Raw genomic sequence first — 12,085 nt, 5'->3', positions numbered from 1 at the left:
TCGCATAGCCTAATCGGATATTTGTGCATATTTATTTAAGTCAACATAAAACATTTTTTTGTCATATAATGGAATAACAGTCTGTTTTCAATAAATTCATAATTTTCTTTAAAGAGAACAAATAGCCATGAATGCAATTATGATGTTACCCCCTACAACTCATCAAGAATCCTTAAAAGAGAACACAAACAATTTAACAGTTGAATAAGATTGCTTCTGTACAAATAAAATGTATCAAAAATTGGGAATATATAATACAAAACGAAATGTAGTGTTCCTACGTTAATTAGAAAGATCTATTTTCAACTTCCTTAAATAGCTAGCCTATGAATATACTCACTCAGGATCTCTGCAAAAAAGGATGCAGGCATGTACAAACGCTATTTTGTGAGTCACTGACTCGCAAAATAGCATTTGCGACTCTCGCTATTAGGAAGGGGCGTCCCTGCCTAATAGCGATTCTCAATGCCATGTACTACTGTTTTGCGACTGCATTTGCGGTTGCAAAACCCTCACAGTTTGCCACCTACTTCATGTAGGTGGTAAACCACTCGCAAATGGGAAGGGGTCCCCAGGGGACCCCTAACCCTTTGTGAGTGTGCGCGAAAATATTTTTTAAGAGCAAGCAGTGGTCCCAGGGTCCACTGCCTCCCCTTAAAAATTAAACTGAAAAGTTTTCTTTTTTAAATGCATCTCATTTTCCTTTAAGGAAAACGGGCTGCATTTAAAAAGCATTCACAGACATGGTGGTCTCAGACACTGTTTGCCATTCCCAATGGAGTCGCAAATTGCGTTTGCCTCATGAATATTGATGAGGCAAGCAATTTGCGACCCCATTGGGAATCGCAAACAGTGTCTGAGACACTGTTGTACATTCACTTTAGTGGGTTGGAAATTGCGAGTCGCAATTCTGCGCAATTTGTGACTCGCTGAAGTGAATGGGCGTACATCTGGCCCATAATCACAGAGACATGGATATGACTCATTTTGTGCATTACACGCTGTATTACATCTTAGGGACGCTTCACATAACAGCTCATTAGGCATCTTTTCGCAACAGATTTTAGGCTACTTCAGTAAAAAGTAGACATTGGTTATGATGTTTCCATTTTTTGTATCATTCAGCAGATAACATCTCAGTGGCATTTCACATAAGAGCCCATTAGGTATCCTTTTAGTACAGATTCAGGCAACATCAGTATTCTACAGACATTTCTGAATGTTTTATGTTTTATTTTACATTGCAAGATGGTATAGTCTTTGTAAAGAGTCCCTCTTCATTGCAAAAACTACATCATTGTTTCATGCCCAATGTCTCAACAGCATTGAACAGAGTGAGGGCATTTACAAAAACACCTTGCAAAGGTAGGAAGCGACATAAACTATTTAGCACACACAGAATCTTTGGATAACATTGGGGTAGGATAATGACCTATCCCTATTTTTTTTAACTTTCAGATCAGGTTAACATATTACATTGGTTCAGCTTTTTTGGAGCTTTAGTCACTGTGATAGCACATTGAAGTACGTTCCTCTTAGTAATACGGAGGTATATCTTAGTCATGATAGAGAACTTTTCATGTAATTCTTTCTCACTACCATGTGGGGTCCCACAGGGATCTTCTTTAAGTCCTCTGCTCTTTACTGTCTATCTTTCAGAGTTGGCCCCTCTGATCAGATCTTTAGGCTTTTCCCCTACTTCTTATGCAGCTGACACACAAATTGTGGTGGAGGCCTCCAACAACACTGAAGTAACTATCGCTCAGTTTCACAACTGTATGAGAGCAGTTAGTGGTTGGATGGGAAAGCTTTGTCTGAAGCTGAATGCAGAGAAAACCAAAGTGATACTCTTGGTAATGATCCTTTATTCTGGAGTCCGGCATGCTGGCCAACAGAGATGGGAACTCTCCCCACCCCTGTACAAAAAGCAAAAATCTTAGGCATAATAATAGACGACAAACTGGGCTTTAATAAACACATTAGCTCAATTGTCTCGGCCAGCTATAACACTATGAGAATTATTAGAAAGATTCTTCCTTTCATCCCTCGGACCACCAGAAAAACAGTTGTCTCTTTACTAATCCTATCGAAATTGGATTACTGTAATGGTCTTTTTACCAAGCTTAAAAAAAAAACATATGAAGAAACTACAGAGTGTACAGAATGCGGCAGCCAGGCTCGTCTTTCACCTGCCTAAATTCCTCACAGTTTCATCTGCCATCAAGGAACTGCATTGGCTGACGGTAAACAACCACATTAAATGTAAGGCATTATGCCTTACCTGCAAAGCCTTGCATGATGTAGGTCCCAGTTATCTTAAAAGTTTTCTCTCATGGTACGTTCCAAATAGAGAGCTTCAATCCAAAAATACTCTGACAGTGTCCTGTCCAAGGTTTAAGAGACTAAAATGGGGAGGCAGTTGCTTTAGCACTGAAGCCCCAGTCCTGTGGAACAGTCTACGAATAAGCATCAAGGCAGCCCCAACATTGGTGAGTTTTAGTCAGCTAACAAAAAAATAGCTTTTTAACCTCTAGGTACCCAGTACCCTCACCTTACTGCCAATCAACCAGTGCCAAGACACCCATTGGTATTCAAAACGCTTTATAAACCTTTTTAATATAACATATCTATTATTTGCAAATCTGTTGATTTAGTTGGCATCAGCAGCATGTCTTTTTTCTGTGTCATCATATCTAATTTAGCAGTACAGATTAGCATAAGAAGGAGCGAACATAAGTACTATGTTTGAGTTGGTTTAAAAATATTGGGAATTTGGGGACATTTTGTCGTGAGTTACTATATTTATTCACAGCAAGTTTATTGATCATTGTGATACACTTTGGCACTCGTTTATTTTATTTTGAAAGTTTTATACAGAGCAGACAAGACCCTTGCAGATATCAGAGCACTTTACAAGGTGAGTGTCTAGGTTACAAAGTACAGTTCTTTACACATCGGTTAAATTCAAGGCAAAGCGCGTATACATAACATCTCGTTAAAGCAAAGTAATAAGGTACATCACAACATTTTCCTGGTGAGTCAGGCAAAGGGTAGATATACTGTCTAGGATGTCTGGATGGTCCCTTGGCATAATAAAGTTCAGTAGCGAGGGTACATTTGGTCTCAACATTTCTTTAATCCATGCTCAGGTGAATTTAGCCATGAGAATCGATTTTATTTCTTTTTTGAAAGATGTAGTAGAGGAATTAGGTCTGGTTTGTGGGGGTGGGGCATTCCAGATTCTGGGCGCCATCCCTGAAAATGTTTGGGTATATGTTTTCTTCTTGTTGAATCTTTGCTGTTTCAGTAACAAGTTTTCCGCACTTCTTGAGGATTTGACCCCACCAAAGAGCGGCAGTTTCTGTACCTAATAGCTGGGTGCCTTGTGATGCATGGCTTTATGAGTCATACACGCTATTATCAAATGAATTCTGGCTGCAAAAGGTAGCCAATTCAAGGATTTTAGGTCCGGGGAGATGTGGGAGCTTCTTTTAGAACTAGTGATGAGTCTCGCTGCAGCATTGATTGAAGCTCTTAGAGGGGCCGTTGTAGCTTTGGGCAGGCCACAGTGCGAGACACTTCCGTACTCCACTCTAGGGATAACTAGAGCTTGTACTGCCGGCTTGAAGTTGTTTTCCGGCAGGAAAGGTTTCAGCTTCCTCAATGTATTTATCTGAAAGTTTGCTCCTTTTGTTGCGTTGCTGATGTGTTTTCGCATATTGAGGTGTCTGTCAAGTCTTATTCCCAGTCATTTAGCTGAGTCCATGATGGTTGGTTGGCCGTTGAGTGCAGTAAGGTGTTTGATCCAGTCTTGCATTATGGGAACTTGGGCGGGTGGAGCGATTAGGAGGAATTCGGTTTTTAGGGCATTCAATTTGAGATGGTTTTCTGCCAACCATGTCTGGGTTTTTCCAAACGTTCTGTTAAGCGATTTGATGTCTTCTAGTGTATGGATCTTAAGGTATAGTTGTGTGTCATCAGCGTACATGTGATATTGCATGTTAGACGTGTAGAGAATTTCGGTGAGTGGTACCATGAAAGGATTGAACAGTGTCGGGGATAGTGAGGACCCTTGTGGGACTCCTAAAGTTACTAGGACGGGTTTGGACAGGGAGTTGTTGACCTTGAATTGTTGTGACCTGTTTTGGAGGAACGAGGTAAACCAGTTTAGCACTGACCCTGATAATCCCATTCTGTGCTTCAGAAGATCTATCAGGTTCTCCTGTTTGACCGTATCAAAGGCTGAGGAGAGGTCTAGCAAGATGAGTAGGCAGGCTCCATTCTGATCTAGGATTTGTAGAGCATCATCAATTATATGTGTCCTGGCTGATTGAGTGCTGTGACCTGCTCAGAAACCTGATTGGTATTTGTTAAGTAGGTCAAAGTGATCAATATGTCTTATCAGCTGGAGGTGTACACATTTTTCCAATAGTTTGGCCAAGGTAGTAATGTTGGATATAGGGCGGTAGTTGTTTAAGTCCGTAGGGTCGGCCGTGGGTTTCTTTAGAATGGGGAATACCTGCCCGGCTTTGAGGGTGTCCGGGATGCAACCTTGTCGTAGTGAGCTATTTATGATCTTGGTCCAGAGAGGTAGAAGCAGTAGGGTTAAGTCTTTAACAGCGTTTGCAGGGAGAGGATCGGTGAAGTGATTGGCCGGATTCAGGGCACTAAGCATTTTGCGGATAGATTCTTCACTGTAATTAGCAAAGGATTACCAGGATGCGTCATTTTTTAGGTCAAACTTTGATAGGATATGGTGTGGTGCAATTGGAAGGGATGGGGAGGTTTTCATATGTGAGCCAGAGTGTGAGATTAGATCATTGAGAAGGTCCTTCTTGATGCTGTCAGTCTTCTGAGTGAAGAAGGAAGCAAATTCTTCACAGTTTGGTTGTGGGCATGCTTTATCTTGTGGACGATGAGGTGCATCCTTAGGTTGAATTTTGATTAATTCAAAAAGTTTTTGGGGACGATCTTTTGCCTGGTGTAGTTGGTAGCTGAAAAAGTCTGCTTTAGTGCGCTTGATCTTTCTGTAAAATGCATTTCTCTTCTTCCTTAGAATCTTGAGGTGATTGGCGGATGGAGCTGATCTCCATGTGCGTTCAGTTGTTCTGAGAGATCGTCTATCCTCGTTAAGTATTCCATTATACCAGGGCTTAGAATCTTTTCTGTTAACATTGTTCTTTTTCGTTAACATTGTTATTACTATGAGTGGACACATTTTGAGAAATCAGATTGAATTCTGGATTAAGAAGATTGGGTCCTTTAAGGCTGTCAGTAGAACTATATTTTCCTTTCTGTTTCTTTTTTTTCTACTTTTGGAATGTAGTATATGTCAATACACAATTTCACTGATTCTAGAGAACTACGGGCATCCTTTATATCCACAAAAGCACTCAATGTTATCATTATATTTTTCTCTGAGAGCAGGAGGTACTACTGCATGCCATTACACTCAAATTGAAGAGGCTGGATTTGATAACCCATCTGTATGGCCTCACACTATTTTTTTTTTAAATGTGACTTTTCACTGAAAGGAGTACAATTTTGATATCTAACTCTTCTTGTTACCTTGCATTGTTTCTAGTTTTACCTGAAGAAGGGACCTTGTTATCCTGAAATGCATTGGGCGGATAAAAGAATTTGAAATTTCTTCAATTCATCAGAATCTTAGGTACTAGGTGGTGCCTTGTAAATTGCAGGAGTGATGTATGCTGTTTCCAAACAACCGTTTTGCCGGTTACTCTTACCACCTTTGCCAAGACTTTTCTCTCTTGGAGAGATTGAAAAGAAGTCCCCCCAAAAAGGAGTGGGAAGAACTCCTAGCCTCATCGTGTTCTTCATGGTGTTCTTCCTCTCCTCTGCACTCTTCTCCAGACACCATGTACTCTTTTTGATTGAATCCAAAAATCATGTTGAAAACTGCAGAAAAAAGTGCAGGCAGTGCAGTGTGTCAACACTCAATATAAGGGTGGGACATCCTTCAAACATTGCAAATCAGAAGGGGTTCTATTATAACGTATAAGTCAGAGGTATGCAAATTCAGGTTACATGGTACCACAACATCTAAAAGTACAGGATTTAAAAAAAAAAAACCACTAGAGATTATCCTTTTTGTCTGTGAGGAAATCTCAAGGCTCATAGTAAAAACGAAATCACACCATCACAGCAAACTCACATTTATTTTAGAAGTTCCAGGTTCTGCAATATTTCTATGTGACCCGCAATAGGATATAAAAGTCAGACGGGGTTCCCATGTCACCCCTTCATTGGTTCTATGTCGCCCACAGGAGTAATGTGGTAAGTGCTGGGAGGGCAACAAAAAACATGAAGGCCATAATATTGGCCACTCAGGAGATACTATTCATAAAATGAGCCCACACAATTTAGGAAGACCCTCAAATGATTTTCCTGACTACCATTACTGGATTTGTGTTTTTCTGACAGGCGGTTGAGTGTAAATATAATCTTAATCCATTATAGCATCAGGCAAATGTGGATACCTGGAAACACCAAGAGTATCATATTCCAGGCCTATTAGAGGCATAGCCTGGAAAGATAATAGCATTACTATTGTCCTATTCATTTCCACAGCACCACAATAAACGTTAAGCAAAGCCTGTGATGACATCACTGTTGTGTCAGATGTTTGAACTTCCACCTGGAGAAAAAATGTGCACAGGGAAGCTTGAACAATTTTCAATGCAACGAGTGGTAAGTTAAAGCATCTGAGGACTATGGACCCTAACAGCATAACTCATGAAGAGATGAACAAGAGGTGAACAGTAGGAGGAGAACTGACTGCTCAGCAAGAAGTGCTGCATGAAGAACAGGAAGAAAATGATGACAAGATGCACATTTTAAGATTATAATGCAGGCGCTGTCACGAAGCAGTGGCCTGGGATGTAGTTAATAAAGAGTATTCATGGACCATGGAAGACCTCTCCAAACAGAACATAAAGAGCTGTGCAAAAAATATAACAAATAATAAAATATTGGTATTTTATTTGCTTTGATATAATGCTTGCTACCCTTAATAATGCATTGAACTGCTTTACACCAGGCCGCAAGCTGAACAGAACCAAAGTTTAATGATTAGTCCACTGGTTATTGGTTGTTTGTTGGTTATTGGGATTAGTCCTGTGATCTGAAGGAGACCATTTTATGCAGTTACACCAGTGTTTTTATGGCAGATTAAATTATTAGGAGTTAGGTGTGATCATTACTGGGGAATGGGGTATGTGAGTTTATGCAGATGATTGCTGGGATTAGTATATCAACTAGAGGTGATTAGGTATTGTTAAGTTGCAGGGTATGACTCTAAAAGAAGGACAGTTTATGATCTTTGAGAGGAGGTGTTGGTAATTTAGGGAAATTCAATTTTTGAGATTAAGGCAAACATGCCCATGCCTTAGAGTAGGCTGTACTAGGTGAGATGAGTCATTCAGAGTATGGAATGTAAGGTAAAAATTAATTAAAAAACAGGAGAGGTGACACTCAGAAGTTTTAAGCCATGGTCAAAATTTTCATGCAGAGTTTAAGGAACATAACATTGTTTTTGAGACAGCACGCACTATTAGAATGTGAGGGTGGAGCACCTGGAGACCTTTATGAATTCCATGATCCATTTTGTTTAACAAGGAGATGCAGTCATCCTGAGCACTGTCATTTAGTAGATTGCAGGTGTAAGATATGGAAATGCAGTTGCTGTTTTTCAGGGACAGGACGTTTCTGGATCAGGCCTGAACTTTAACCCAGAGTGATGCTTCAGGAAGACCTCAATCTTCATTATACCCGTATTGTGGGTGCTCCAGTTTGCAGTACTTCCTGCTGTGAGAAACATCACTTTACACAATGGCGTTTTCTCCTTGAAAGGGAAATACCCTACCCTAGGGAGCGCTATACTAGAAGTTAATACTTTTAACATAACTGAACATTATTGGACAGAGCAACATTTCTTATCTATGGTTCTCATTAGAAGACACTTTGACATTAAAGATCACAGGCTTTAAATACAGTTGCAAAATATTTGGAAATGTTCTAAACTTTTATTATACTGTTAATACCTTCTGCCTTGAGCACAAGTACATGTTCTAAACACAAACTCACACACAGAAGTAGGTATGCACTTTGAGGATAGACTGTTGATGTTCTTTTTGTCTGTTATAGAAATACACTCTGCAAAGCTGTGAATTAATTCCTCTATTAAGAACGTCTATTGAAATTTTAGAACGACGACACTATTCCCTAGATAATGTGTGTTTACAAATTCTCACCGTCATTTAGGGGCATATCTACGAGAGGGTTGTGTCATGTTTACATCATTCAATGTGGTACATCAGTGATGCATACCTCTAAGTCAGATTGTTGAATCCATGCAAAGCCACTTTGAGTGGTTTTGAGTGGCTCCAAAAATCTGGAGTAATGCACTCCAGCACAGCTTGCTGCGGGGCATTACTGTGCCCTGGGAAGACATTCATTTTGCATAGCGTGGGTGTTCCCACACAACTCCCATGGTTTTTGACATATTGAGGTATGCTGGTCCGGTGTTGTGGAGTGCCTTGTGTGCGTGGGTGAGTAGCTTGAAGGGTATCCTCTTGTTGACAGGGAGCCAGTGCAGGTCTCTCAGGTGGGGTGTGATGCGGCTGCGGCGAGGGATGTCGAGGATCAGATGTGCCGAGTCGTTCTGGATATGTTGAAGCCGTCTCAGGAGTTTGGCCGAGGCTCCTGCGTAGAGGGCGTTTCCGTAGTCCAACCTGCTGCTGACGAGTGCCTGGGTGACCGTTCTTCTTGTTTCAGTGGGGATCCACTTGTAGATCCTGCGGAGCATGCGGAGGGTGTTGAAACAGGAGGAAGGGACGGCGTTGACCTGCTTACTCATGGAGAGGGTGGAGCGAGGATGACCCCTAGGTTGCGTGCGTGGTCGGTGGGTATTGGAGCAGTTCCCGGTGCGGTCAGCCACCAGGAATTGTCCCAGGCTGAAGGGGTGGATCCGAGGATGAGGACTTCCGTCTTGTCCGAGTTCAGCTTCAGTCGGTTGTTCCTCATCCATTGGGCGACGGCCTTCATTCCTTCATGGAGGTTGGTTTTGGCAGAGAGGGGGTCTTTGGTGAGGGAGAGAATCAGCTGGGTGTCATCGGCATAGGTGATGATGTTGAGGTCATGCAGTCGGGCGACGTGGGCGAGCGGTGCCATGTAGATGTTAAACAGCATGGGCTGAGGGATGAGCCCTGGGGTATGCCGCAGATGATCTCAGTGGCTTCGGAGCGGAAGGGGGGAAAGCAGACGCTCTGTGTTCTACCGGAGAGGAAGGAGGTGGTCCAGTCCAGGGCCTTCTCTTGGATCGCGGCGTTGTGGAGGCGTGTTCATAGTGTGCGGTGGCAGACCGTGTCATAGGCGGCTTACAGGTCCAGGTGGATGAGGGCCTCTATTTCTCCGTTGTCCAGCAGGGCCCTGATGTCATCTGTGGTGGTGATGAGGGCAGTTTCGGTGCTGTGGTTGCTGCGGAACCCGGACTGGAGTCTAGAAGAACAAAAGCCATACAAAAGGTTGTCTATGACAGTCATGCCAGAGTGAGTGAGATTAACTTTAACGTTGGGGATGGTGTTTGCATCAAGAAAGGGATAAAGGTCAAAAAAGGAGGGGAGATGGTCAGTAGTCCAGTTGTGGTGGACAAAGATATTCAAAGTGTAGTCAGAGTCAATGGGTGCAATTGGGGGCATGAGGGAAGAGTAGTGAAGTGTGAGATTAATCAGAGTCAGGTTTTACACCAGAGTAGATTAGTTCCTCCTGTGCCACCAATTCATCCATTCCATGAGAAAACAATGGTGGGGTTCAGAGAAGCAATTGTGTCAGAAGGTTACCTAGGAAGTACAGATAATTCTGAAAAAACCCACAAAGGTTTCCTTGCAGGTATTTATAATTTGGTTAACAAAAGACAGTATGTGGTTTTTATATGTTAAATTACAGTCCTGCTGATGTGTTCTGGATCACAATGGCATCGCTAAATGTTGATCATAATGCTATTTTTACATCTGGTGATTAGATCTGTAATGTTGTCTTTGCATGATTATTATAAATGCTAAATGTTTAGAAATGGATGTTGCAGGATTTGATGTCAGCTGATGTATTTTAATCTTGCACAATGTTTTGGGGACTTTTTAGTGTAGGGATCCATAGATAATAGGGGTAGTTTGGTAATTAGTTTGTATTGGCAATCTTATTTTTTCCTGTTCTTATTTTTTGGGGAGCTTAGGTTGTTTTCTATTGAGCATGATGAAATCATGAGCAGAATGCATGTGCCTATACACAACACATAGGTTGAAATGTGAAACAGTGTGTACATGGTTAATGTGTGTGTGCTGATAGTGTGTTTTCTACGTGACAAATACTATATATAGTACAACATTATTGTAGTACTGAACAGTGTATACAGACTGAGTGTGTGTGCTACATGCCAGTATGCTGGTGGTATCACAATACAAGTGGATTACAGTTCACGGCACTGATTGTGCTTTGACTGTACACTGAGTGCAGAAGTATCTGAACTGCTATATAACATGGAGAACCTAGGGTTTTCCTTTGGGTAAGGGCATGAATGCCTGGGGAAAATATGAGGGGTAGAGAAAACCCACCGAACCAAGTTTGATAGTCCAGCAAAGCTGCTAGCTGGGTGGAACATGCACTGCAACATGGGAGTGCCAGACTCTCTCTGTGCTTTCTCTGGTCTGTTTTGACTGAGAGATAGATCACAAGGTAATGGTCTGGCCACAATTCACGAATGTTAGAAATGGGGGTCTCTAGTTGGCAGAGGTAGGTACCTTTGCCCAAATAGGGACTCTTGCTTCTAGTCAGGGTAAGGGGGATACACTTCTAAAATAACCCCTGCTCCCCCCCTTGGTAGCTTGGCATGAGCAGACAGGCTTATCTCAGAGGCAGAGTGTAAAGCATTTGTGAAAACATACAGTAATACAGTGAAAACACTACAAATGGACACCACACCAGTTTAGAGAAATAGTAAATCTTTATCTAAACCAACAGGACCAAATACTATAAAAAGCCGACATACAATACTCTTGAAAAATAGTATGTGTGCATAATAACCTTTAAATTGCAGGTAAGTCAATATACCACAGTTCTTCCGACTCAGTAGCTCCTCCTGGGGCTACCGCGATCATGAATACTACAGAGTCTAGCAATTCCAGCTGACTGCATCGATACAGGCCAGCTAAAGTGTCGACAGACATGGACACAGTACCTTTCCCGTTGGGACCAACACGTTGGTGCGAGTCGGTCGTGGCCAACGTTGTGGTTGCGTTGTGAAACAGAGCATTGCAGAGGACAATGCTGAAGGCAGTGGTCTAGGTTGTTGGCCATGAAATAGGAACAGCTGATGCAAGCAAGATGTTATCAGACTGCACGCTGTGCATTGCACTGAAGGAGGCCTGTCACAGCAAGGAGACCACTCCGAATCCCCAGCAAGGTTACAGTCTGTTTGAGAAAGGTGCAGCTACTTCCATAATCTCACAGAAAGACGGTCATTCAGGCCCTTATTACCTCCAGACTGGACTATGCCAACGTCCTCTATTTGGGCCTACCAGAGTTCTTATTAATAGACTTCAAGTCGTACAGAACATGGCTGCCAGGGCAGTCCTGAGACTCGGACCTAGAGACCAGATCTCGCACCATCTGAAGAATCTGCATTGGCTGCCTGTCCAATGCAGAATTCTCTTCAAAACATTGGTCCTGGCTTTCAAAGCTCTGCATGACATGGGGGCGCATTACATCCGCAGCAGAGTCTCACACTACGTTCCAGGCAGATCCCTTAGGTCAGCATACCAACATCTAATTGTCATACCTAACTGTCTCAGAGCCCTCCACGGCAGACGCTCGTTTCCAGTGCAAGTTGCTAGATTTTGGAACAAGCTGCCTCTTCCGCTCAGGCAGGCCACAAACATACTAGCATTCAGGAAACAACTGAAAACCTGGTTGTTCCAAAAAACAGTATAATGTCCGACACCCCGGCATCAGAGTCCCCTTCTGGTTTCTGTATCTTCTGTCTCAGCGCCGGGACACTGTGTTGAGTAGC

This window comes from Triturus cristatus, chromosome 8 (genome assembly GCF_964204655.1).
Source record: "Triturus cristatus chromosome 8, aTriCri1.1, whole genome shotgun sequence".
NCBI classification, from domain to species: Eukaryota; Metazoa; Chordata; class Amphibia; order Caudata; family Salamandridae; genus Triturus; species Triturus cristatus.
This window is presented reverse-complemented; position numbering follows the sequence as displayed.